This window comes from Equus asinus, chromosome 15 (assembly GCF_041296235.1).
Source record: "Equus asinus isolate D_3611 breed Donkey chromosome 15, EquAss-T2T_v2, whole genome shotgun sequence".
Lineage (NCBI taxonomy): Eukaryota > Metazoa > Chordata > Mammalia > Perissodactyla > Equidae > Equus > Equus asinus.
The window spans coordinates 1245512-1270849 of NC_091804.1; the positions used below are offsets into that span (position 1 = coordinate 1245512).

The window sequence follows — 25338 nt, forward strand, 5'->3', positions numbered from 1 at the left end:
GTCCAGGGTCTCCCTGTGTGCAGAGCACTACAGTTCTCAAGTCTGACTTAATCTCTGCCCCTCAAGACGAATCAGCCACAAAGCCGACGCCATCCCCTGGGTCTGTAGTCGCCGGAGCATCTCACCCTACTGCCCAGATAAGAAGGCCCCTGTGGTGTTGATTCCCTCCCCCGCCTCCGCACAGCCCTAATCATCCTCTAGTGGCAGGGCCCCTGGGAAAAGCTGCCAGATGGTGCAGCCCAAGGTTGCCTCTGGCTTGCAACTGCCTCTGGGGTGCAGCCCGGGGGTGCAGGTCCGTGGGGGAGACGCATGGCTCTAAGCCAGAAGTCCTCCCTCTTGGCCGTGCCGCCAAATCAAGGTTTTGCAGGCGATAGAACACTTTCTTTCTTCTAACCTCACACTCTTGTTTACGAGGCTTTTGGGCGCTTCAGGGTTACATCCAGCCGTGGTGCTCCCTGTGCCTCCAGGCTCTCGGGGGGCTCCCCTGTGCAGGCTGGCCAGAGTGGTGGCGGTGAGGGCAGGCCCCAGCCTTCTGCAGCTTTTGGAGGGATGCACCCGACACCCTGCTCCGTGAGCCCAGCCGGGGCGGTTCTCTTTCACTGTTTTCATGTCACAGCTATGCTGGTTTCACAAAGTCCTTTCGTTTTCCATCTGAGAGAAGAAATCAAGCATCTGCAATTACTGGCTGGTTGAAGCTGTGAAGTGACCATGCATGAACCCGGGTCTTGAGTGGCTCTTTCCCTGGCTGCAGGAGTGGCTCCCATTAAAGCGAGCTGCTCAGATGGTTTATCTTCAGAAAGTGACCCTGATGGCTGCTGATGCACAAGTGGAATAGTTTCAGCCAGATGATGCAGCGGCCACCTACCTTGTTCTACAAGGAGCCATCCCTGCGTGTCCTCATCGTAGCTGCTCACACTCCGGGATCACAGCCTGTGGTATGCCTTTTTTTTTTTTTCTGCTTTATTTCCCAACCCCCCCCAGTACATAGTTGTATATCTTAGTTGCAGGTCCTTCTAGTTGTGGGATGTGGGACGCCGCCTCAACGTGGCCTGACGAGCGGTGCCATGTCCGCGCCAGGATCCGAACCCTGGGCCGCCGCAGCAGAACGCGCGAACTTAACCACTCGGCCGCGGAGCTGGCCCCTGTGGTATGCCTTTTAATTTCAAAGAGGGGGTGGGCTGCAGCCTTGTGGCTTTTTGGCTTTTGCCTGAACTTGGAGCTGATAGCAAATCACACAGGACAGCTATTAATGGACAAGTTGTGTTTACAGGTTTGTCAACTTAAATTAAAGCCGGTCTGTAATGCATTGAGGGCATTATTTCTGTCAGAGGCCTGCTTCTATCTCAGGCCTGCTTCCATCATATTTCAGCGACTGGCCCTCAGACTTTCAGTCTTTTTGGTTTACTAGAGTTGGAAATGCTGACTCACATTGGCAAAGCTCACAAGGGATAGCTGTATAAACCAGAGGGCCAGTTTGCTAATTTTCCAAATGAAGTGGGAAATTCTCATTGGACCAGACTTTTGTGTAAGCCCCTGTCTGTCAGTACCTTCTCCTCCCATGGACAAGTGATATAGGAAACCAAATTATGAGTTAAAGGCTGTTTGATGAACATAATCTTAGCAGAATAAGCAGGTATGTGTTTGAAATATTTAATAACAATCAGGCTTGTTGGTCATCCTGATGCACCCATCTCTACCAGGTTGGCTCATTAGCAAGTGGGTCACAACTCTTGGAGTTCACTGATTAAGATCTCCATTCCAGGGACAATGCTGAAAGGGTTGTGCCTCTCTGATACTTCATTTTCTGTTTTGCGTGGCTGTCCGAGTCCCTCCCAGTAACGCATGTGGCAAACAGTTACTATCTGCTTCCCCTATGTTCCGTTGAATAACGGAAGCCACTGAATTTTTGCCCAGTGGGTGGCCACCCACTTAGAGACCGCACTTCCCAGCCTCTCTGGCACTTGGCTGTGGTGATGTGACCAGCTTCCTGCCAAGGGGATGCGAGCAGGTGTGCAATGCTAGGTATTGGCGTATGAAGGGACTCGTGTGTGCACACTTTCCCTCCTTCCCCGGAGCTCAGCTGAGTGCGGAGGGGGAGGCTGCTCTGCCGTGCCAGGGAAGACGATGCTTTGAGAAGAAAGGCTTGTGCCCTTGATCCTCTTCTATGTACACACATTCACTACACCCATGCACACCACTTCCCCACCGTCCTCACGCACCACACCCCTCCAGAAGCCCACGTTCTGTGTCTGTGGTACGTTCTGAAACCTCCTATAGTATTCTGCTGCAGGAACACCCTTCTCTATTTGTTTTTTCTGGGCCAATTTTATGCCTCTTCTCTCACTTTTCCTCAAAACATACCTGCTTAGTGGTTGGGGCATGCATGGGACCCTCTGATTGGAGCAACCTCTGGCCTTGGCCTGGCCTCCTTTTCCGGGAGACACCGTGGCAAAGCGGGGTGAGCCCCAGGGGGTGGGTGTGTTCCGGGAGAGTCTCTCCTGGGGCAGAGCCTGGGGGCTGCAGGCCTTTCCTGTGGGCACCTGCCGGTGCCCCTGCCACCCAGCTCAAGTAGCTTCCCCTGGCCCTGGCGGGGGGTTGTTCACCTGCCCAGGCCCTTTCTCTGAGGCACTAGAGGGAAGAACATCTTTGATTATTTGTCGGTTTTCACACACATGATAGTTGCTCTTTGTTAGAATCCTAGGGGGTCACCAAACCAGCCGTGCGTGGGGGGCTTCCCTGTCCTCGGCTCTGAGGTGAGCGGAAGCATAGTTCCGCGTCCTGGCCTCTGAGTAATTTAGGCCAACAGTGGCGAGCTCTGTTCTGTGAGGCGTTGCCTTAAATAAAGGCGGTGTCATTAATCTTTAGCTTTCGACCGGCCCAGCTTATCACACGTCTCCTTTGGCCTCTCAGCTTCAAAGCCCCATCCTCCCTCGCTCCTTTTATTTTTTTCCTATTCCTTTACACCAGGTTAAGTGCAGGCTTTGAACAAAAAGCTGGCTATGCTTCCTAGTTTCATAAATATGAGGTAAAACTAGGCCACTCAGTTGTCAAATTCCTTTATGCAGGTCAACAGTGTCCCTGAAAAGTTTGGCAGGATAACAACAAAAGAAAAAAGTTGGTTTAACTTTTTTTTAAACTTTCTAAGGGGCAGGTGGAGTGGGAGTGGCCTTCTCCTTCTGGCGTTGGGCCAGGGCTAGGTGGAGGAGCTGCTCCACCCGGGGCCCTGATTCTGGAGGCTTCTATCTGCCCACAGCCCGGTGGAGCAGGCATTCTTACCCCCATTCTGAGGCCGTAAGATGCTCACTCCAAGTCCCGCTGCAGGGAATGGGCTGAGCCGGAGCTCAGGCCGGCCTGGCCCACGTCCTGTTGGACCCAGTGAGTGCTGAGGGGCAGCTTCAGAGCCACGTCGCCTCCATTTCCCCATGCCTCCCTCGCTGTCACGTGGAGGAGGGCCCTGGCACCTGAGCCTGGGGATGGGTGGGACGTGGACAGCTCTGCAGAGACGGGGCTCCGGCATCTCGTGGCTCTGGGTGGCATTCCGCCTGAGACTCACCCTCTGAGAGGCCCCACCAATTCACGTGTCAAATGGAGCCACACAGATCTGGGCTGCCACCAGCTGGCTGTGGGATGTGGGTGAGTGTTAGCTCCTTTGTTCTTTAGGTGCCTGTAAAATGTGCATTTTGAGGCTGAAGAGAGACATGTGTATAAAGTGCCCCAGTAGGTACATAGCGAGTGGGCCCTCAGAACATGGCAGCTGTTGGGAGGGAGCTTTCGTGTTGCTCTTCCTCCTCCTCCTTCTACCTTGCCCTCTCCCTCCCCGTTTCCCTCCCCGTCCAGATCCCTGTTTTGCTCAGGCACTAGGAGGCATCAGCCCTGCTCGTAATTGAACCAGAGGGATCAAGGGGCTTGCAGGGCTGCAGGCGGCCCCCATCCCCAGGGCTCAGGAGTCAGTTTCCAGCTGGGGACCTAGAGACTTTACATCAAGGGTCAGGGAAACGCCAACCTAATACAGCCATGGGGTCGCTCAGAGGCCGACCCTGAAATGAGAGTTGGAGGAGAAGAAATTTATTGGGAGGTGGTCCCAGGAGGGGTGGAGGAAAGACAGGGCAGGGGAGGCGGCAGATCCAGGGCAAGGTCACTGGGGTGGGACTCCCGGGAGGGTGTGGAACGTGCCTCAGAGCTGTGTCACAGGCTGGAGCTGGGGGAGGCGTCAGGCTGCCGGGAGCCACACACGGGCAGGCGGGCTGGCCACTGCGGTGCCTGCTACAAACAACACACTCAGTCATTTTCTTTCCTTTTCAAGTAAATGACCGAAGAAGGACCCACATGAGGCAAGCATTTGATTCCTGAACTTTCAAGGTGTCTAAGGCCTATAGACCCATTTCCTCACATCCACCCTGGACCACGGGGCGGCTGGCAGGCAGGCTGTTCACCTACCTGGGCTAGATGAACAGTAGCTGCTGAGACAAAGCAACAGGAAAGCATGTTCGCAGTGGCTGGGAGAGAGGATGGAAGGGCAGACACGGTGTGTGGGCAGCGGGTGTCTTTGAAGCAGTCCCTGGGGAGAGGCAGCGCGGGCCCCTGGAGGAAGGATGGAGTGCCCAGCTCTGCAGACACCTGCTCATGCAGCACTTCACGTCCCTCCTCCGCTGGGACACAGAGGAGCAGGCCAGCGTCCCCACCTGCTAGGGTGCAGCAACCCTGGCGTGTGGGCGCCTGAAGCACTGGCGGGTGGCTGCAGGCAGCACGCTGGGACTGGGGGATGCAGGTGTCAGGAGCCCTGCCAGCCCTGTCCTCCCTGGGCAGCTGTGGGTCCCTGAGGCAGGAGGGCTGCTGCAGGGTGGAGGTGCAGAGGAGAGCTAAAGCCTGCCCGGCACCCACAGGGCCTGGCCCACTGCTGGAGAGCAGCACAGCCGGAGGGCTTAGCAGAGGGCTGTGCTTCCATCTGATCCTGACAAAGTCTGGCCTCCTGGAGCCCAACATGGCTGCATGGGGAGGCTGACCTGTGAGTGGACCAAGAGTCTGCGGAGTGAAGCTGGACGCTGACACAGGTCACCAGGGAGTGGGGTGTCTCAGGCAGCACTGGCCCAGAAGCAGACCTTGAGGCAGGGGTTGGGAGCAAGTGTTAATGTGGGAGGGGCCCCAGGAAGCTGGTGGAGGAGGGGAGTGGCCGAGGCAGGAAGGAGAGGTCATCAGTGGAAGGGTGAGGACGCACCCCTGGAGGAGGAGCAACTCCCACCTTGCCCGCCCTGGGCTGGGGCAGCTCCTGGGTGTCCCTTCTCCTGCTCCTGTGGCTGCCTTGCCATGGGTGGGGCAGGTCCCAGGGCCCAGAGAAAGCCCTCGCAGAGATGAGGTGCTGGCCCTCAGAGTGCAGGCTGCCAGCTCCAGTGTGGCATCAGGGCTGGACCGTACTCAGGGTCTGCTCCATGGGACAGCCCCTGGTCCCCGGCTCCCTCTCCCTCCTCCCTGGATGGCCCTTCACCCCTCACAGCACAGCGTGTGGTTCAGGCTGTGCCTGCCGCCTCTCTGCTCAGCCTCAGCCGTGAGGTGGGGAGCTAGAAGCCACATCACCTTTCTGACAATCGTCCCATCTCACACATCGCGGAGGTGATTGCAGGAGACACACTTGTGCATAAATGCCCTGTGGCGTCCACAGTGTAGCATCAGCGTGACCCCTGAGGGGGACTGAGGGGCTCGGTCGACTTCCAAACCATTGCAAGTCAGGAAGAACAAGGAGCAGCTGCAGAAGCCGCCTGCCCCTGTGGCCTTAACATTTGAAGGGAAGGACACGTGAAATCTAGTGCCAATTTGCAGTGACCTCACAGCAGCCATGTGCTCCCCGCCTGCATTGCGCTCTGGGTGAGGCACGCCCTGCTGTGTCACTCGTGCAGGTGCACGGGAATCGAGCAGGAGGAGCCTATGCGCCCCCTTCCTGATTGCTGCCCTTAGGCGAGAAGGTACCTCCGCTGGTTTCAAAGACTGCCAAGGGCTCAGACCGCCACTGAGTCTGTGGGCCGTCAGGACGTTCAAGGGGCTCTGGGTGCCAGGCCTCTGCTCACACGATACATTGAGAGCTGGTGTGGGTAGGACACTGGTGCCAATCCCCACTGGCCTGCCTGCATGCCTGTGTGCCTCACCAACTTGGGGGGCGCATCCCCAGTAAGTGTAGACTGAGGTTAAAGTTAAACTATGTGAAGCAAGTTGCAGCACAGGGCATAAGCCAGGGAGATGCAGAGAAAGTTGTCTGGGGTTTTGTACCATGGTCTCTCCTCTCCACAGGATATGAACCGAGGCTGGCCGTGGTGCGTGTGGCGTGGCCTGGAGCACTGTGTGGTCTGGGGATGCTCCCTGGCTCTGTGTGGCAGGAATGAGAGGTGAAGCTTAGCTGGTGGCACAGCCGTGAGACAGAGAGTGGTTGTGGCAGAACAGGGGGCCCCAGTCAGGCCCCCGCCTCCCAGGACAGTCGCGGACAGGGCCCTTTCTCACTCCCCCTTGGGAAGCCCTCCCCGGCACCACCACACCTCCTTCTCTGTCTCCAGGCCTCTTTCCCCTGGAGGCTGGTCCACATCTTGACCCTCTCAGGGTCACATCTCTTCTCTCCCTCACCCCACATTAGGATTTCCACCTGCTGTTCTTACGGAAAAACAGTGGTTCAGCTGCACGATGGGCACAAACGGTGGCTGGCGGTCTTAGCATCCAATTCTGTGGAACTACTCTTGTGTCCCTTAGTGGAAGCATTCTTTTCTTGGGAGCTAAGACCCCAAAAGAGCTTGGCTCAAAGTTGTGTCAATGGGAAGCAAAAAATCCGTTATGGGTTATAGCAGGCGAGAGAAGCCAGCCTCGCGCAGTTCTAGAGGTTGACCTCTGCGTGGGCTGGAGCTCCACTCCTGGCACCGAAGACGGGATCCATCAGGGTCTCTGTCTGGTTTCCACCCAGGAAACCAGAAACCACAGGCTTGTTTTAACAACAGACTCTCAAGGTAGGAAATGGTGAAGCAGGCATGGGAGCCCTGAGGAGCATCGTGTGTACACCTGGGCATCTCAGGCTAGGGAGGTGGTTTGCTGGGAACCCAACCTCCTGCCATTATGCTCATGTCACTGGCTGAAGGCACAGCTAGGGAGCCAAGGTGTCCCCTGGGCGTTGGCTCTCTTGGTGATCAGTTGGGAATGGTCTGCCACTTGGGTGCAATCTAATTCCAGCATTAATAGCTTCTGTTTATTAAGCCATTAATACTGTCCAGTATTGTGCTCCTCTAGTCCTGTCAACAACTCAAAGAGTAGACACTGTTGTCCTTACCTGAGAGTCAGAAGTGTTTGTGGAGCACTGGGGGACACAGATAACCCCCAGAGGGTCTGGCAACATAGGTGTTGGTGATGACAGAGATGAAGGTGGCCCCATGATGCCAGCCTCCTTGTGTTCAGGCCTGTGCAGTCCTCTCCCCTTGAATGTGGATGGGGTCTGCACCTTGCTTCTAACCACGAGGATGTGCAGAAGGGATGGGCTTCTGCGATCACGCCTGGGATTATGTTGCGTGACATAAGACTCCGTCTTGCTAGCGGGCTTGCTGTCTTCTCATCTGCTTGATTGGGGAAGCAATCTGCCATGTGAGAGGACCTACGGAGAGGCTGCATGGCAAGGGCCACAGACAGCCTCTGGGAGCTGAGAGTGGCCTCTGGCTGGCAGACAGCAGGCAGGGTCCTCACTCTCACAGCTGTGAGGAAATGAATTCTGTCCACAACCAGAGGGGCTTGCAAGTGGATCCCTCCCCAGGTGAGCCTCTGATGAGACCTCAGCCCCAGGTGATGCCTGACTGCAGCTTGGTGAGACCCTGAGCACAGGACCCCACTAAGCCTGGCCAGCCTCCTGTCCACAGAAACCATGAGTTACAAGAGTGTGCTGTTTTAAGCCGCTAAATTTTTGGAAATTTGTTATGCCACTACAGATAGTGTTCAGTTTACACGAGTGCTGGGAATAAACGAACAAACACACGAAGATTCCTTGCATAAGGGTTTCTGGGCTCCTCGGGAAAGGAGGAGGGGCAGAACCAGGCTCCACTGGCTGAGATTTTGTACAGGCTGATCGTTCCTCCAGAGGCAGCCTAAGTGGACGGCAGGAAGGCTGGAGCCAGCCTTGGGCCCCGAAGTGCGTGTTACTGTTTCTTGTGGCGCCAGAGGTTCCATTATCAACAATCGGTTCTTGTAATGTTTTCTCTGCCTTAAGGGCCCCCATCGCTACTGAGAAGTGGTAGTCTTTTGAATCAGGAATATTTATTAGATAGGTTTTTAGAGTGCCCGCTCAGTGCCAGGAGATACGCTTATGCCGCAGCGAGGAAAATACTTGATCTCGCCCTGGGGCTCTCACCTCAGCAGCAGAGACAGGTGTGCAGATGCCAACTGTGATGCACAAGGTGGGGGAGGCCGGGGTGGGGGTGGAGAGGGTGAGGAGGCTCCCTGGAAGGGGTGCTTTGAACCTCGTAAGACCCCCTGGTGTGCCATGGCCCTAAGAGAGTCAGAGGCTCCGGGCAGAGAAATGGGAGTCTCCAAACCAGGGGGCGAGAGAGCCCTGTGACCTCACAGCATTGTCCCTGGTGTCCCTCGACCCCTGCTGGGGGGCAGCCCCGTGTGAGGCTGTGCCTTAGGCCGGAGCACCCAGCAGAGGATGTTGACGCCCAGTCCACTGTCTCTGGTCTGCACCTGGTCCTAGGAGGCTCTGCGGCCCCTGAGGGGACGCCTCCTCCATCCCCTGCTGTAGCCTGGCCAGTCTCTTCTCGTGGTCCTGGCTCTCTAGAAAGGCTGGTGCAGTCAAGCGGGGTGAGTGAACCAGGGGCAGGTGAGGGCGAGCCCTTTCGGACACTAAGATGGAGCTGAGAGCGCAGCTGAATTTAATTTCAACCATGAAACCAGGAGGAGATGGGAATTTTTGCTGCTCTTAGTTTCGTCCTTAATGAGTGGCCCATGCAACAGGGAGGTGAGCAGTCCAGTCTCCTGATCTGAAGCACTGAAGAAAGTTTCCGGAAACACCAACGAAGTGGATGAGAAATAGGTGCCCGAGCGGCCTGCAGAGTGCCATGGATCAGTTTGCTCCAAAGGATAATGGAGGCGGAGGGGATGAGGCAGACCCCATCAGGGCTGCTGCAATCTGATTGCTGTTGCACCCGGCATGCAGAGACAGACCGTTCGGCCGGCTGGCCTCGAGAAAGATTACTCGCCAGCTTATAGGAAAGGCATGGGGCCATGCTGCTGGAGTTGGCGATGCTTCACAAAAATGCGTACTCATTTGCATTTTCCCTGTGTTTTGTTAATTTTACATTTTAGGCATTGCTCAGCTGGTGAGTTTGTATGTTTCCTGAAGATTTGCTCCTCTCTGCTCAGTGTGGACTCCACTGCGAGCAGCAGTGGTTTCACAGGCGCCAGGCATTTGGGAGGATGGACATTTTGCTGTACAGTCTGGATGGGCTTGGAAGCATGTTGATCGCCTTTTTCTGGGAAGAGGAAAAAAGAAGGTGTGCTGTGAGATGTGGAGAGAGAGAAGGAAGGAAGGACGAGGAGGGGTAAAGAGAGAGGTTTGAGGGTGGTGTCCCCATGCCAGCATGGCCACAGTGGCTGCATTTCAATTAATTTTCATCCTTTTGTTTGAGATGGGGGTGTAGCCACGGGCCAAGACATTGGAACATATTTTCTAAATCTTCCTCCAAATGTGGAAGTAATCAGAGCTTACAGACTTTTACGTAGCCACAGTTCCTCAAAGTCTCAAATCTCTTTCCTTACCTGTAAAATGGAGATAAATAATCTCTATTTCACAAAGATTTATTTTGAGGCAAAATAAAAGAATAACTGTGAATAGTGCTCTGAAAAGGATAAAGTAGCTGTGTCAACCTGCCTTAATATTTAATCCCCTTGAAACAGCTGGCTGGCAAATCAGGCGAGGGCTGTCACTGAGCCAGGCACAGGAGCATTTAAGGGGTTCCCATCTTGACTCTAGGTGTGGGCCCTGCGGTCTGGGCCGTGGCCACCGCAGGGGTCATTAACTGTTGCCCAGTGGAGGGCATGTGCTTCCCTCTCGTGCTGGCTGACTGCACCGCCTCCTGGGCCGTTACGTTTATCACTGTGCAAATTATCCTCAGTGATGGCACGGGACAGCGGCCTTGGCAGCCCAGTGTCAGCATCTGACACAGCGGGCAGGGACACCTTTTGCTGCATGTGCTTGGGGGCTGGGGACGTCCTCAGAGGCCCTTTCTACTCAACCGTCCCCGAGCTGACTCTGTGGGACAAGGAGGCTGCAAAATGACCCCAGCACAGCCCCCTCCACATGAGTTCCATGGTGTCTTCTTTCTGTACTTCATTCACTCTTTCATTTGAAGAGGTTCCAGGGAGGCTGCAGAGGTCAGGGGGCAGGGAGGGAGGGGCGCAGGTGGGAGGGAGGAAATGAGGATGTGATGAACAGTGTGCTGCACACACTGAGTATCCAGACAGTACATGCTGCTTACCCAGCTACTGATGGGACCACTCATGGTAACTAAACAGACTCGTAGGATGGGGATGGACAGGTGGACTCGAGTGTCCCTTCCGCCTCCATTGTGGTGGCTCTGAGTTTCCTCTCTTGCCCTTGGGGGGCAGTGCTGCTGAGAGAGAGAGCTGGGAGCTGGTTCTGTGGGGAGCTGCCCACCACCCTCCTGCCTCCCCTGTGGCTCCTTTTCCGGCCAGCTCTTCATGCTTGGCATCCTCACACTTATCTGCCAGAGTGCTGAGGAAGCAACGAGAGCTTTCCCCAGGATGGGTTGTGCCCTCTGCTCTCTCAAGGGGGCGCCAGGCAGCAGGAGCAGGTGGGAGGACTCCTGTTGGTCCAGACAATTGTCCTGCCCCCAAGCGAGGTGTGAATTTAGTGATGCTCGTCCCTGGGTGAGAGGCTCTGACGTGAGCTTCAGGCTGGAGCCAAGGCCAGACTTTTGCTGAAGACTGTGTGGGGAGGAGCGGGCCAGGATTTAGAGAGCCCCTGTGTTCTCATGGAAGCGTCTCAGGGGACCCTGTTCAGGGAGATTCTGTGCTCCAGGGAGAAGCAGTGCGCACAGCAGAGAAGCATCAGTCTGGGAGAAGTTTTATTTTGATGGGTAAATACTTCTGATAAAAGGAGCAGAGGAGTTTAGGATTTGGGCTGCGAGGCTGGAAGAACTGAAAATGTCTTTAAGAAGACGCGGCAGGCTGGAAAGCAGAGCAGACTGGGTGTGGCAGTGAGAGCCTCATCAAAGAGCCTCCCGCGCTTCCAGGCAGTCAGCGCCTGGGCAGGAGGGCCGGCAGACCAGGTGGGCTCTGGGGAAGGGGCTCCGTGAATTCTGCAGAAGTCATGAGATGAGGCAGGTGTCCCTGGGACGTAGGCTCTCTGTGCTCCCTGCTTTCTGTCCGGTTCAGGCTCCCTGACTTCTCCGTGATGCACTGACGCAGCCACACCGTGGCGTCCAGCTCAGGTGGTAGCTCAGGTGCACCTGAGCGGCTTGCACCATGTTGCTGGTGGGCGCTCACACCTGGTACAGGCTTGAAACTGAGGAACACCCAAAGCTAGCCCACCAGACCACCCAGGGGTGTTGTTCAGGGAGCCCCCACAGATTCCAAGGAAAGGAAGGAGGAGTGGGGAGTGGGTGGCGGGTGAGGTGGGTGGTCCCCACCGCATGGCCTGGCTGCCAAGGTCCTGTCTCTGGGGCACCCAGACTCGGATCTCAGGCTGACCCGGCCTGTGGGCCACTGTCTTCAGCCACTCTGAGCCCGCAGGACCCTCCTGCTCCTCCTGCTCTGGCCCCACTTTCCTGCCCATGGTTTCTTTTTGGTGGCCTTGGAGGAACATGTCCCCCCACGTTCCCTCGAGACAGGTGCTGCGTCTCTTCCCTCCGCGCCTCACTGGATCAGAACTCCCATGTGCTTACCCTTTGCTAGTACCTTTGAGAGAGCTGTTTTTCTTTGCAGTGGTGCGTGGTGGGATCTGTGGGTCTCAGCACCTGGGACGCGCTCTGGCAGCGGGTTTGGACAGCTAGCCCTCCTCACTGCTGCCACCCTTCATGTCCTGGCGGCAGGACTCCTGTCCAAGGATGGGAGAGGACTCTGTGACTGATGCTCGGGCTGCAGAACGCAGATAGCCGTACTTTTACAGAAGAAGGAGCAGAATGGCCTTGAACCGCGGAGGCTTCCCGGTGGAGGAGGCACAGCAACCGAGGAGAGTGCCACCTGCGCCTTCAAAGGAGCCTGACGAGCCCACCGGGAAGCATAGCTGGTTGGGCGGGCTCCCAGCGGGGACAGTGGTGATTACATACATATGCAGGGTCTGTAATTAATTATATGATCAGAACAAGAATCAGCTGAAGGTCTGTCTCGTAAGACGCTGGAAGTAGGTAGTGCCACAGGCTTGAGGAAGGGCACCGGGATGGGCATGGGGCGAAAGGTGGTTGCTGCTGCTCTCCCTCTGGACTTCCAGCCCTGGGGTCCAGCTCTGCCCTCGGCTCTCTGTCCCCAGTGTTTCTCGTCACGCTCCGGGGAACAAGTGTTCTGCTGGCCCCAGTCTCCGGGCGCTCTGTCGGTTCAGAGGAGCAGCTAGCTGGGATCTCTGCAGGCTCCAGGCAAGCCGTCCATGTGCGCCTGACCTCCAGCAGGCCCTCCCCCTATGCCTGTGGAGGAGAATCTGGGAGTCCCACGCAGACATCTGCACTAGCTCCTCTCGGAAAGGTGGACACACGGTGAGGGAGGCCCAGCCGCAAGCCCTGCCCATCCAGCTGTGATGCTGATGCGGGTGCTTCCTCTGCCAGAGTGCCTGGCAAAGCAGGATGTCGTCTTCCCTGGAAGCAGTGAGGGCACCCCCCTCTGCTCTACCCCTGCAAGAGTCAAGTCTGGTCCAGAGTTCAGCTAGCCTGTGCCCTGGGCTCCAGAGTTCTCGAATCTGTCCTGTCCTACCTTTGTGCCCCACAGTGCAACCCCTGCCCTGGGCCTTGCACACGATTGAATGCACACGTGAAAGAGTGGATGATGGCCTAAAATGAGGAGGGAGTAGGCCACCAGCAGCATCTCAAGTTGGGGGAGACCTTGCAAAGTGATCCCTGGGAATCTCGTAGGCTGTCTGGGTCCCTCTTCCCGTGCTGACTCCTAGGAGGGGGCTGGGAAACTGATGACTAATGCACTTATCTCTCCTCTCTGCTTCTGGAAATTGTTTTAGACTTGGGGGGAGTGTCTGGGTGGAGCCCCACGAGCACGAATGAACATTGCTTTCTTTCCGTGTGCGCTGCTGGCTGCATCTGAGACCTTCCATGGGGCTGAATCGCTTCACCGTGGACCTCCTCGGGCCTCGTCAGCGGGCTCGTATTTTTACACCAGGCTGTGGGCTTCTATCAAGGGCCAAACAACTAAATGCTGGGTGCTTTTACTCTTTTCTCATCAGTCAAAGCTCTGTTGAAGGCCACTCCTTGGTCTTGGCAGCATCCTGGCAGGAGGCCCGGCCGGGAAATGCCTTCCAGGGCGCTGCCTTCCTTCCAGAGCCCCCCTGGCGCGCTTAGCTGGAGGGCGGCTTGGGGAGAAGCATCCTGTCCCGGTTCTGCCCTCCCCACAGGGGTGCTCCCTGGAGGACGCAGCGCAGATGTCTCGCGTGGAGAGCCCAGGGCGGCCGTGGTTTCTTTCCCCTTCCCTCCAGTTGGCGGAACAGCCTCCGTTGCCACTTCAGCGGCGGTATTCTGTGCCAGGTGATTGGAAGTGGGCTGAGTCTCAGCTGCAAATTCTCTGATTCCTTGTTTCTTGTGAGGAGGCTGCACCCAGGCTTGGCCGGACCCTCAGGGCACCTGTGGCCTAACTCGGAGGAGCGCCGACATCACCCAGCAGCACTGGCCGTTTCCTGAGGAGATGCGAGAGGCCGCCAAAGTGAAGTGCATCATCCCAGGGAGCCCCGTCCGAAGAAAATGTGTTTATAAAACAGATTATCAAGTATTTTTCTTATGGCAGAAGACATTATTTTAAAGGGTTTCCTGATAATTTACTTAAATACATAATGCATTTTGTTCCCTCTAAGAATAGCGGTAATCGGTGCTTACATGATCCCCAGCAGTGTTCAGAGCACGTCTGTTTCCACGCCAGGTGACCAGCCCCACGTCCCTGTGGGCGGCCTCAGCCAGTGTCGTTCCCCATTTGACAGGTAGTAAGTGCTGTGGAGTGCAGTGAGCCATCTGTAGTCACGCGACTGGAAGGTGACAGGACGTGACCCCAAGCCTTCCCTGAGAACTCGCTGCCTCTTCAGCTCTCTGTGTTTCACGTGTATTATTTCCATCAACTTGGAAGTATTAGCAAAGGAACTAAGAGCGTAGGCGGAGCGGACGAGCCTGTTTCACATCTCAATGTATAATGTGTGACCCTGAGCGAGCTCACGAGCCTCTCTGAGCCTCAGCTTACTAACTAGCAAAACGAAAATGAAAATGTTCCTCACAGGGTGACAATTTCAGGGGACAGCCTATGCCATGCACAGAACAAATGGCGGCTTTGAGGAGTGACACAGGCCTCTGGAGGGTGGGCAAGCCAGGCCAACCAGGGTGATGCTCTGTCTTTGTTTGCAAACCTGGTCACTTCTATATCCAGGTGCCTCAAAGGCCACCAAGAAGAGGACCATGTGCAGGGCCACAGCGAGTCCAAGTGCTGCCCTGAGATTGTGAGGGCTTTGTCTTCAGACCATGCCTGTCTTGAGTTTACTTCACCAGATGAGACACTGAGAGCCGGGAGAAAGGCTGTGAGAGGCGCCGGGAGGTGAGGCTGGAGTTGCTCGCTCCAGCCGGGACAACAGCAGCATCCATCTTATGGCCTCAGCAAGAGGGCCCGCTCCCAGGCGAAGCCAGAGGGCCTGAGGGGCAGAGGCTAGCAAGAGGGCCCCATAGGGCAGAGGCCAGGGGTGCCGCGGGGAGGCCAGGGGCATTTTGCCTGAGGCTTTTCAAAGCTCCTGCGTGAACCCAGATATTATGTCTGAGATATCCTGTTGTGTGTTCACCGTGACACACCTTGACCTGCTTAGCTGAGCTCTCCTCAAGGGTCCACATCTACACCTAAATCTGTAAACCTAATCCAGCTGCACCAAACAGATAGCGTGTAATGAATCTAAAATCTGTGTCAGCTCATCAGGACAAAGCGCAGACGCCCTCGACGCCCTGAGTGTCTGCAGGAAGCACTCAGGCGGGGCGCATCCTCCAGGCAGGAGCGTCTCTCTCTGCTCTGCCTGGGACGTGCCCGTCATGGAGACGCATTATGACAATAATAGCAGGTATTTATATAGTGCTCACCATGAGCCTGGTGCTGTTCAAAGTACTTTACAAACAGTGAAACAGTAAACAACTAAATAGAATAATTGTGCATGCTGATGAGGGCACTGAAGAAACCCAGACAAGATGATGTGACGGGCTGCCCCTCTAGCTGGCGAGGCCTGCCATCTCTGAGAAATAAAACATGACAGATGAGAAGGGGCCAAGGACACCAGTAACTGGAGAGAATGTGACACAGAGAGAAGAAACAGCAGGTGCCAAAGCCCTGGGGTGGGAGAAGGTGGTTGTGTAGCTGGGAAGTGGGATGGAGGAAGGGGCACACCCAATTCACCAAGAGGAGGCTCATTTGGCTTCCTTTTCTCCCTCTTGCTTTGGGTGATTTCCAAGAGAAGCAAGGAGAAATCCCAAGTCTACAGTCCCAAGAATGCAAGGAGTTCAAGTGCGTGCTGTGTTCACCACGCGCTAGCCAGTGTGGAGTGCTCTGTCCGTAATGACCCCACTACACCCACACAGCAGTTCCATGAGGACCGTGGTCCTAATTTCACATAGGAGGCATTGGGGCTCTAAAAGCCAGGTACCTTATCCAAGGACCCCAACGATTTGCACTAACTGTGCTACTGTGCAAGTTAGTGACCTGCAAACCCTGCATGTCGCTTTTCTCCATGAAATTGTTCGGACAGACTTTTTCTAGTGACTTGGAAAAGTTCTAGGACTCCCATCCAGGAAAATCTCCGACATGTTTCTCCAAAGTCATCTCCCAACTGCGGACATTGTAGATGCTTGGGGTAGGGGCTTGTTTCCACTCCCTCCAGGGGCCAGGTCACACTCTGGTCCACTTAAAGAGTCCAGAGTGTGGCTCAGATAGGCCCACATGTTGTGGGATTTACAGATTACCCTGGAGTGGGCAGTGGTGTAGTGGTTCTGGGCTCAGATCACAGTCAGAACCAAAAGTAGAACTAACTTCCTGACTATGGAAACCCCACAGTCCGGCTTTGAGCATGTCCTTGCAAAGGAGCCTGTGCTTCTCCATCCAGATGCAGGAGAGCTGGGAGAGGCTGACGGGTCTGGGTCTGTCACTCACTTCCTTTGCTTCAGCTCAGAGCATGGCAACTCCCTTTTCGGAGACGACTCACAGGTAACTGCCCGTGAAACACGACTCGCCTCTTTAGAAGAGAGAAAATAAATCCCGAATCAGTTTATTTTTTAGGGGCTTTTGGACACCAAACCACCCTTGGACAGCAAGTTTAAGAGGCATTTCAGCGAAGTGCACAGAAGCAGACGGATTGAGTTGTGCTGAAACACAGAGACTGCCTGCCCCAGCTCACACCGGGTTCCCCTAAGACCTTTGAATGGTGCTGCTCGTCCATTCATCCTTCCAAGAATTCACTCAACAAGCGTTCACTGGGCATGGCCAGGGGCTGGGTTGACCCGGGCACCCGGGATAGTGCAGGGGGCAATAGCCCCACATTCTCACCCTCAGAGCCTACATCCTAGAGGGAGAGACAGACACTCAAAATGTAATTAAGTGAAATATATAGGACGTACTGTGGAGGGGGAAGCAGGGCAGGGTGGAGGTTTCTGATATTTAAATCAGGATGAAAACCACAGGAGATGAAGGGATAGCCTCGTGGGTACCGAGGAGAAGCATCATAGGCCCCGTGGAGGAGGGGGGCCTGGGGGCCTGAGAGGCAGCAAGGAGCAATCATTCAGATATTTATTCCAAACGAGCAGAGAGAGAAATAGAAAACTGCTCAATCCATCTCTTGTGTAAAATTGAGATCTGGGACAGAAATGCTCTTTGGGTTCCCACAGTCTCCGAATAGAGAAGTTGAAGGGTTACAGCCTTTGGTTTTAGAGAGATCTGGGTTCAAATACTGTCTTTGCCACTTGCTCAAAAAAAAAAAAAAAAAAAGAATGAGGGAAGAGGAGATCAGAACAAATAAGTATATAGAATAACATGGCAAAAATAAGCTTAAACATATCAATAATTATAATAAAGGTAAATAGATTAAACTCTTCAATAAAGATACAAATATGGTCAATCTGGATTAAAAACAAAATGTCAGTATATGCTATTTAAAAAAGAGACAGCCGAAACATAAAACACAGACTGCAAAAAAAAGGATAAAAAAAGATATACCAGGCAATTATTAAGCCCCCAAACCACTACAGTTATATCAACGGACTTTAATGTGAAAAACATTATAAGAAATAGAAAAAAGTCACCACATAGGAAGATACAGTGATTCTAAACTTGTGTGCAACTAGTAACTTAAATTTTAAATATATAAAGCAAAGGCTGGCAGATTTACAAGAAGAAGTTGATAAAGCCACCGTTGTATTGAGAGATTTCATCAAAAACAAGGAAAAAGATCAGATAGACAAAAAAAAATGAGCAAGGGCATGAAACAACACAATTAACAAACTTGAACTAATGGGTTTATGTAGAACTTGAAGCCATTACTTGGTGGAATGCATTGTTTTGTAAGATCACAGGAAATATTGACAAAAATGGCTCACGTACTGAGCCATATATCAAGTCTCAAAAGATTACAAAATTCAGTATCATATGTTATTTTTTCTGAACACAATGCAACTAAGTTAGAAATCAATAGAAAAAGATTCGAAAAATATATTTGGAAAACAAAGCTAACTTCTGTAAAATTATCAATTAACAGGAAGGGATGCAGGTTGTAATTTCCAGGCCAAACAAAAAGATATGAATAGAGTGTATAAGTTCCAAATTAATAAAAGGGGAAATGGATAGATCGGAGCACACTTCTAAACGATCTAAAGGGGAAAATGCCTAATATTGAACAATAATTAATAGTATCTATCAAAACCTGTCAGATACAACAAAAAAGGTTCTCGGGGTGACCACGAGGTATTACTGTCATGTTAGAAAGGCATGGAGTCTGGGAATGAATGAGCTGATCAGCCAGCTTGAGAAGATAGAAAAAGAAAAATAGGATAAACCTTAGGAAAATAGAATACAAAACACAGTAAAGACAGGAACAGAAATACATGAAATCATCTCAGTAAAGCTGAGCCAGATGTCTGCTGAAGCATCTTCCATTTGTTGATTTCCTTTGAACTGAGAGGATGCAACAAACCCAAATCCAAATGTTGGCACTCCACGCCTGAGCGGTGCGGGCCGGACTGCTGACGCTGGAGCTGTGCAGGCCAGACGACTCCACACGGAACAGTGTGGGCCAGACGCCGTGCTAAGTGCTTAGGATGTGCTGGTGAGCAGACAAGGATCCAGTAACTAATCTGTATGTTAAAAATTAAAAGTGCTGCAGGAAGCAGAGGGGGCAGAGTCAGGTAAGGGGCCGTGAGTGTGGGGCTGGCTGGGGAAAGCTTTTCGGCGTTAAACAGGGTGGTCGGGTGCTTCAAAAAGAAGATGCTGAGGGCAACAGCCAAGCAGATGTCTGGTGAAGAGTGCTCCCAATACAGGAAGCAGCAGTGCAAAGGCCCTGGGGCATGCCCGTGCCCAGTGTGCTGGAGGAACATGAAGAGGACAGGCTGGAGAGGTGGAAGGGAGGTGGAGAGTGGGGAGAGATGAGACTTAAAAATAGACGCAGGTCCCGCTGGCCCTTGGTGGGGACTGTGGCTCTTACACTGAGTAAGATGGGCCCCTCTTGCAGGTTCTGAACAGGAGAGTAACATGATCTGACTTGGGATTTTGGAGGCTCACCATGGCTGCTGTGAGGAGGAAAGAATACAAGGCAGAGGGGAAAAGCAGCGCAGCCCGTCAGGGCTCACAGCACAACCTCCAGAGAAAGCAGCAAGCCCTCTCACTCTGCAGACTCTGTCCAAGCCCGGAGGGCGTCACCTGGGCAGAGGGGCGATGCCATCCTGAAAGCCCTCTGCCTTGGACTATTTTCTGCATCATCGCAGACATGACCCGAGTGTGCAGAGACATGGCACAATGATTGGCAGGGCCGACGGGGCAAAGAAATTACAGGGACCTGACTTTAGGGGCTGGGTGATGCCCGGCTCCTGCCTCCCACCCCAGTGGCTCTGTGACACCGCTGTGGTGAACTCCTGGCTAGAGGACACCGTCTTCCCCTTGTGCTTCCCGGCTCCCGGATTCAGAGGGTGAACTACCCCTGGTCAGTGCTCGCAGCATTGTTTCTACGGAATCATGTTTTAATCCCCTTTTACTTGGAATCTCTTAATATTTGGGCCGAGAATGGCACAGAAACTAAAATCCAACAATTATTAAGTGAATTTCCAAGAGGTTGAACATGAGAACTCCAACCATCAGAGAGAACGGTGCATAAAGTGGCTTCAGCACTGAATTCCGAGGTGGCTTTGCTAACTGATCGAAAGTAAAGCCCTGTAGGGCATCGATTTTGGAGAGTTGGCAAGACACACCACCCAGTGTGGAGCTGGATTCTAGATAAGCACAGCACTGCAGAGGGACATGTGTAGTTCTCTGCTGTCTGTTTTCTTACTAGAAACAGAAGGTGTCAGACACAGCCAGCAGCGCACACGGAAAGAAAGCAATGTTCATTTGTGCTTGTGAGGCTCCACCCAGACACTCCCCCCAAGTCTGAAACAATTTCCAGAAACAGAGAGGGGAGATAAGCGCATTAGTCATCAGTTGTGTGAATCCTGGCGTCTCCGCAGGTGAAAGGCTGAGGACTCAGGAGAGCAGAAGAATCTTCCAGTAAATGACTGAGGCTTCAGTGAATGTCCACAGTGAGCCAGGAGGGCTGCCCTACCAGCCTCCACAAACTCCAGCTAACACTGGACGTATTCCCAACCCCCTCCTAGGAGCCAACACGGGACGAGGGACCCGGACAGCCTACGAGATTCCGAGGGAACACTTTGCAAGGTCTCCCCCAACTTGAGATGCTGCTGGTGGCCTAGTCCCTCCTAAAAGCACCTGGCATTAAGTTGTTTGGCCCCTGATAAAAGACCACGGGCTGGTCTAAAAATATGAGCTGGCTAATGGGGCCCAGGGAGCTCCCAGGTGAAGCGATTCAGCTCCCCCTCTCCACCCGCCTGCTGGGGTTGTGCATCAGAAAGTCCCGGAGTCAGCGTTACACTCACCATTTCTAAAAAGAAGTCAGTTCGCCCCACAGAAACACTCAGTCTCCCAGTCCACGGCTGTCAGGGGTCACATCTTGCTTCCCACTTCCCAGCTGAGAGATGGGGCCAGGGATCACCTCTCCTGTCTTCCCGCAGCTCAGCATCTGTCTCCCAGGGCCAGCAAGCACCCTTCACCTTGATACTGGCCCTGATATTGGTTCCCCTATGTTGAACCCAGCACATATGGGGTTAAAACCACAGCACTCCTCCCCTGCTCACTCCCTGGCTTCCTGGCTCCAGAACCCACTGTCCACCAGGGAGATAAATGGCCAAGGGCAACCACCTGGATTTGTTATCTCCTCCTCCTCTCTGCAAGGAGTCCCAAGGCCAAACACAGGCTGGTGGAAAACCTCTGACCAACAAGGCCATACCCTCTCCTTCCCCTACCTAAAACCCCAAATTAAAACCCTTCCTTTTAGCTTTTCAGGGAGTTTGGGATTTCAGTGTTAGCTGCCCTTTCTCCTTGCTCAGTGCTGCGCAGTAATAAAATTCCTACTTTCTTCCACTACACCCGGTGTCAGAGATTGGCTTCTGTGCAACAGGTGAGAGAACTCACTTCAGGTTCAAAATAAACCTCAGCATTCGGCCCCCAGGGGCCAGCATGTGCTCTTCACCCTCCTACTCCATGCTGCCCCTTGCTTCCTGTCACCCCTGGGTCTGGACAGTACCGTGATCACAGAGCCCCAGCTGGTCTTGAGTCCTCTCGTCCTTTCCTGCAGCCTTGCCCACACTGGAAGCCGGCTTGGGGCACAGCCTCCCCTACTCTGTAGCCCTCAATGGCTCCCTGATGCCTTCTCCATCAAGGCCTCCCTGTGGTGTCTCGTGGTACAGTCATGCCAGCCCAGAGCACAGTGATGCCCACAGCCCACGAATAGCCAACAGGGACCCAGGAGACAGAGCTCCACTGTCCTGGGGTGCGGGCGGCCACCAAGTATGAGCACTGTCCATGGGCCGCCTGGCCCAGGGCTCAAGCTAACTGAGGCCATGGGGCCAGGTTCTCAGGCACTTTTCAGGGTGGCTCTGCCGGAGGGTTCATGGGACAGTGGCAGAGGAGGCGTGGGAGGAGGCGTGGGGAGGGACCACGGGTGCCGCTCTACTCTCTTGTAAGGAACCCTGCTGCCTCTCCGTTCTCACACTAGGGGAGTCAGAGACCCTGATGGAGCCCGTTCTGGAACCTTCTGGCTAGGACAGCTTGTTCCACCAGCTCTCCACTGGAGAACACCAGCAGGGAGTGTCACCTGGAACCCCAGGCAAGGTGTTTTCTGGGCAGGGTGGTGCTGGGGAGGGTGCGGCTTCAGATGGGATCTGAAACCCCCCGACAGCATGTGATTTCCGTGACCTCTCCTGGGGGCCGCCGGGAAGATTAATGCGAGGAGAAGCGCGTGGTGCTGGGACCATGATCTCAGCACCAGCTCACGGAATCCCTGCCAGCAGACGGCAGGTCCACACAGTAAAACGAAATATGTGCTGTCCCCAAATGCCACACCACGTCCCCCCCGAGCCCTCGAGTGTGCTTTCCTGCTGCCCACACTTGTGGTCAGCCTGGTGTGAGAGAAGCAGCCAGAGCAGCCGTCTGCTGGGCCACTGGGGTCTTCACATTCTGACTGTCATCTGGATGCTCTACGGACCCCGCTCCTGATCTGTACTCCCTATTCCCTTGTTTCAAAGCGTCCTGGCATCTACGCTGACAATTCCCACCATTTCACGAGGGCTCCACGCAGAGAGGAAAGACCTCGAAGAGCCCCCCGTTCCACGTGGAATTGTGTATCTGATGTCCCAGCCGGAGGGGGAAGTGAACAGGGCTGTGGAGAGCTTCGGACGGCATCTGTCAGTCCTGCTTCCATGCGCTGGATGCTGGAGGAGAGCCGGGGAGGAGAGGCAATAGATAGTCAGAGGGGAAATGGAAGCGTCACTGTGGGCACTCCTGATGTGGGGCAGAGAGCCAGCAAGGCGGCCCTGCCCTCGCCGTGGGAGAAGGGCATTCTGAGACGCACCCGGCGGCTTGTTCTGAGTGTGTGAGCTCCCTGTAATCAGAATCTCTATTTCAACATGATTTATTTGAATTTCTCATCCGTCGGAAATGCAGTGACTTAGCTGGAAACTTTAGGACTCTAAGCGAAAATTCAGTAAATGACTCCCTTAGACTCACTAATTATAAATTAAGGAGCTCTCCCTGGCTGGCTCGGGCAGCATTACGCCTTGGGGAAGAGTGAGAGAAGGAAGGCGAAGCAGATAGGACGCGGGGCTGCGTGCTCCCCTGGCCTGGCACCGTTCTCCCCGTCCCCACCCTGGATCCACAGAAGACTGGGGGTCCCACGGGTGTAACGGGAGGGGTATGCAGATACAGGTTTCCTGGGCTCCTGTCAGCACTGAACACCTGCTGTTGGATGGAAGGAGGAGGGTGTGCCAGTGGTGGGGGGCTTCTCCTGCCACCCACAATCTGAGGCCTGTAGGGTGGTCCTTGTGGCTCATGTCTGGAAGGAGGACTTGGCAGCGTGGAGGGGCCTCTGGAGTGAGGGCAGGTGGGGCAGGTCCTGAGAAAGACGAGCAACAACTGTTAGTGGGTGGCTGCTGATGTTGGAGGTCCTACACAAAGGGGCAGCAGGGTCCCCACTGTGGGTAACAGAGTATGGAAATGGAAGATCCTGCCCTGTGGAGCCCCAAAACATGAGGCCATGAGGCAGCTTTGGGGATGGCCACCGGTTGGTCCCAGCGTGCCAGTTCTTTCGGCCCCGCTCGCCTTGAGGGTGGCAGAGCCAGAGGCAGTCAAGCAGCCTCAGGTCAGCGCTGGTGTTGGTAACGACACCAAAACTGAGGGCGAGGCCTGTGTGACCACTGCTGACGTCACCTCTGACGCGACCCTGCTTTGCTCCAGGCATCTACCCGTGGGGAGCAGGGGCAGCACGCTCAGGAGACTGAGGCCCTTGCCCAGGGTCCCTGGGCAGGTGAGTGATGAGAGGGAAGGGGCTTGGGCGCAGTCTGGCAGAGGCGCCTTCTTTCCCCTGTGGCCTGTTGGTGGACCCACGGGTCCCCCTGCGCAGGTGGAGCTTGTCCGACAGGAGCAGGGAAGCCAGGGCCCATTTCCTGGACCCCGTCATCCCCGGCCCAAGTCGTCCAGGCTATTGGAGTCTGCAAGAGTTTGAAGACTCTGTGCTGCGCCCCGTGACTCCCTGAGACCACCCAGATGGGGAAGGGACATCATCTGTCGCCGTTGTCCTCCTTTGCCGTCAGCAGAGTCCAGGGCTCTAGGGATCACAGCTCTGGGGAGTGTCCCTGGGAGCAGGAAATTGGGTGATGTTCCTGCCAGAAAGGCCCAGAGTGACACTGGGAGGCCTGGGCAGAGCTGCCATGCTCAGGAAATGCTAGTTCTGCTCTCAGACCAGCCGGAGCCCCAGGCTGTGCCACGTGGTCCCCGGCACCAGGCCCTGGGTCTGGAATCACCCGAGGAGCTCGCGAAACCCCACTGCGTGTTCCCACCCAGAGACTCTGATTTATTCGGCTGCCTTTTGGCTGGGACAGCAGGATTTCCAAAGCTCCGCGAGATTGTCAAGGGCAGTGAGGCTGGGACCTGTGGTCAGGCCCTTTGCCCTCCTCTTGCCAGGCCTACGTCTCCATGCCCTGGCCTCCTGTTCGTCACCCGGGCTGTCTTCAAGCAGACTCTGCTGGCCTGTCCAGCTGAGGAGTTCTTACACAACGTATCTTGGCTGGGGCCTGGGCACTGGTGGTTTTAAAAGCTCTCTAGGTGATTCTGATGCTGGCCCTGATATCAGTTCCCCTACATTAACCCAGCACATATGGGGTAAAACCAAAGCACTCCTTCCCTGCTCACTCCCTGTCTCTCTGGCTCCAGAATCCACTATCTGCCACGGAGACAAACGGCCAAGGACAACCACCTGGATTCCTTATCATCTCCTCCTCCCTGCAAACAGCATCTCAAGGCTGAACTCAGGCTGGTGGGGAAGCTCCAACCAGCAAGGCCACTGGGTCCCTTCCCCCCTCATCTACAAGCAGCCACATTCCTCACAAACTTTTAACACTCCTGGCCTTCCATCTTTTGGGAGATGAGATGAAACGAGACGAATTTGAGGACTCACTCTCGTCTCCTGGCTGATATCATCCAAAATAAAAACCCTTTCCTTGCCATGAGCCTGGTGTTCCAGTTTTTATTTGGCTCCTCTTGTGTGGTGAGTAAAGAATCTATGTTTGTAGGCGGTAACAATCCTAATGCACAGCCTGGGGCAAGATCCGCTAGGTGCCAGGGTGTGTGAGCTCCTTCCGTTGGCAGGTTGATTTGTCTCACAATTGAATGAAAGTGCCTCTGTCGATCTCTGATTTGAGCGGCCCTGGTCAGAGGCTGAATGCCAAACACTTGGAGATGCTGCAGTGAAGCAGAGAGTAACACCGTCAGCAGCACCCCTGCCCATGTCTTTCCTCTGTATTTACGAGGTCCTGCCCCAGTCTCTGGGCTGGCCTGCTGATGGCTTTGGCCGATAGAATATAGCAGAAGTGGGACTCAAGAAGCCAGGGTCCTTTGCCCTCTCAGAGCCTGCTGCGCTGTGTGAATAAGCCTGGGCTGGGCTGCTGGAGGATGTGACGCCACATGCAGCAGAGATGAGTGGCCCCCAGCTCGCCAGCACCGAGCCCAGACAGGGCCAGACCCACCCACCCAATCGCCACCACAGAATCGTGAGGCAAATGCACACAGGCTATCTTAAGCCCCTCACTGTGGGTGGTTTGATAGACAGTGAAACAAGAGCAGCTTGGGGGAGCCTTCGGGTGCCAGCCGCCCGCTCACTGCATGCCGGGCAGTGTAGACGGTCACCTCTGTCTCCTCAAAGGCCAGGGCAGATCCAGCTGGCCATGGCCTCATGCTGCTCTGATGTCCTCCAGCACCCAGCTGATTTTGATTCCTAGTCTTCCCAAAGCAAAGGCTCTGGGCCTGGTCTTGTCTGCAGTGGACCCACTGGCCTGC

The 25338-nt window shown here is 54.7% G+C and overlaps 1 long non-coding RNA gene across 1 annotated transcript; it reads left to right on the top strand.

Annotated features, from left to right (window-relative positions):
• Positions 1-224: 224 nt before the first annotated feature.
• On the top strand, positions 225-20863 carry LOC139040291 (uncharacterized). The gene is made up of 3 exons (XR_011494509.1): positions 225-935; positions 1002-1147; positions 13775-20863. It is a non-coding gene; the product is annotated as an uncharacterized lncRNA (long non-coding RNA).
• The last annotated feature ends 4475 nt before the right edge of the window (positions 20864-25338 follow it).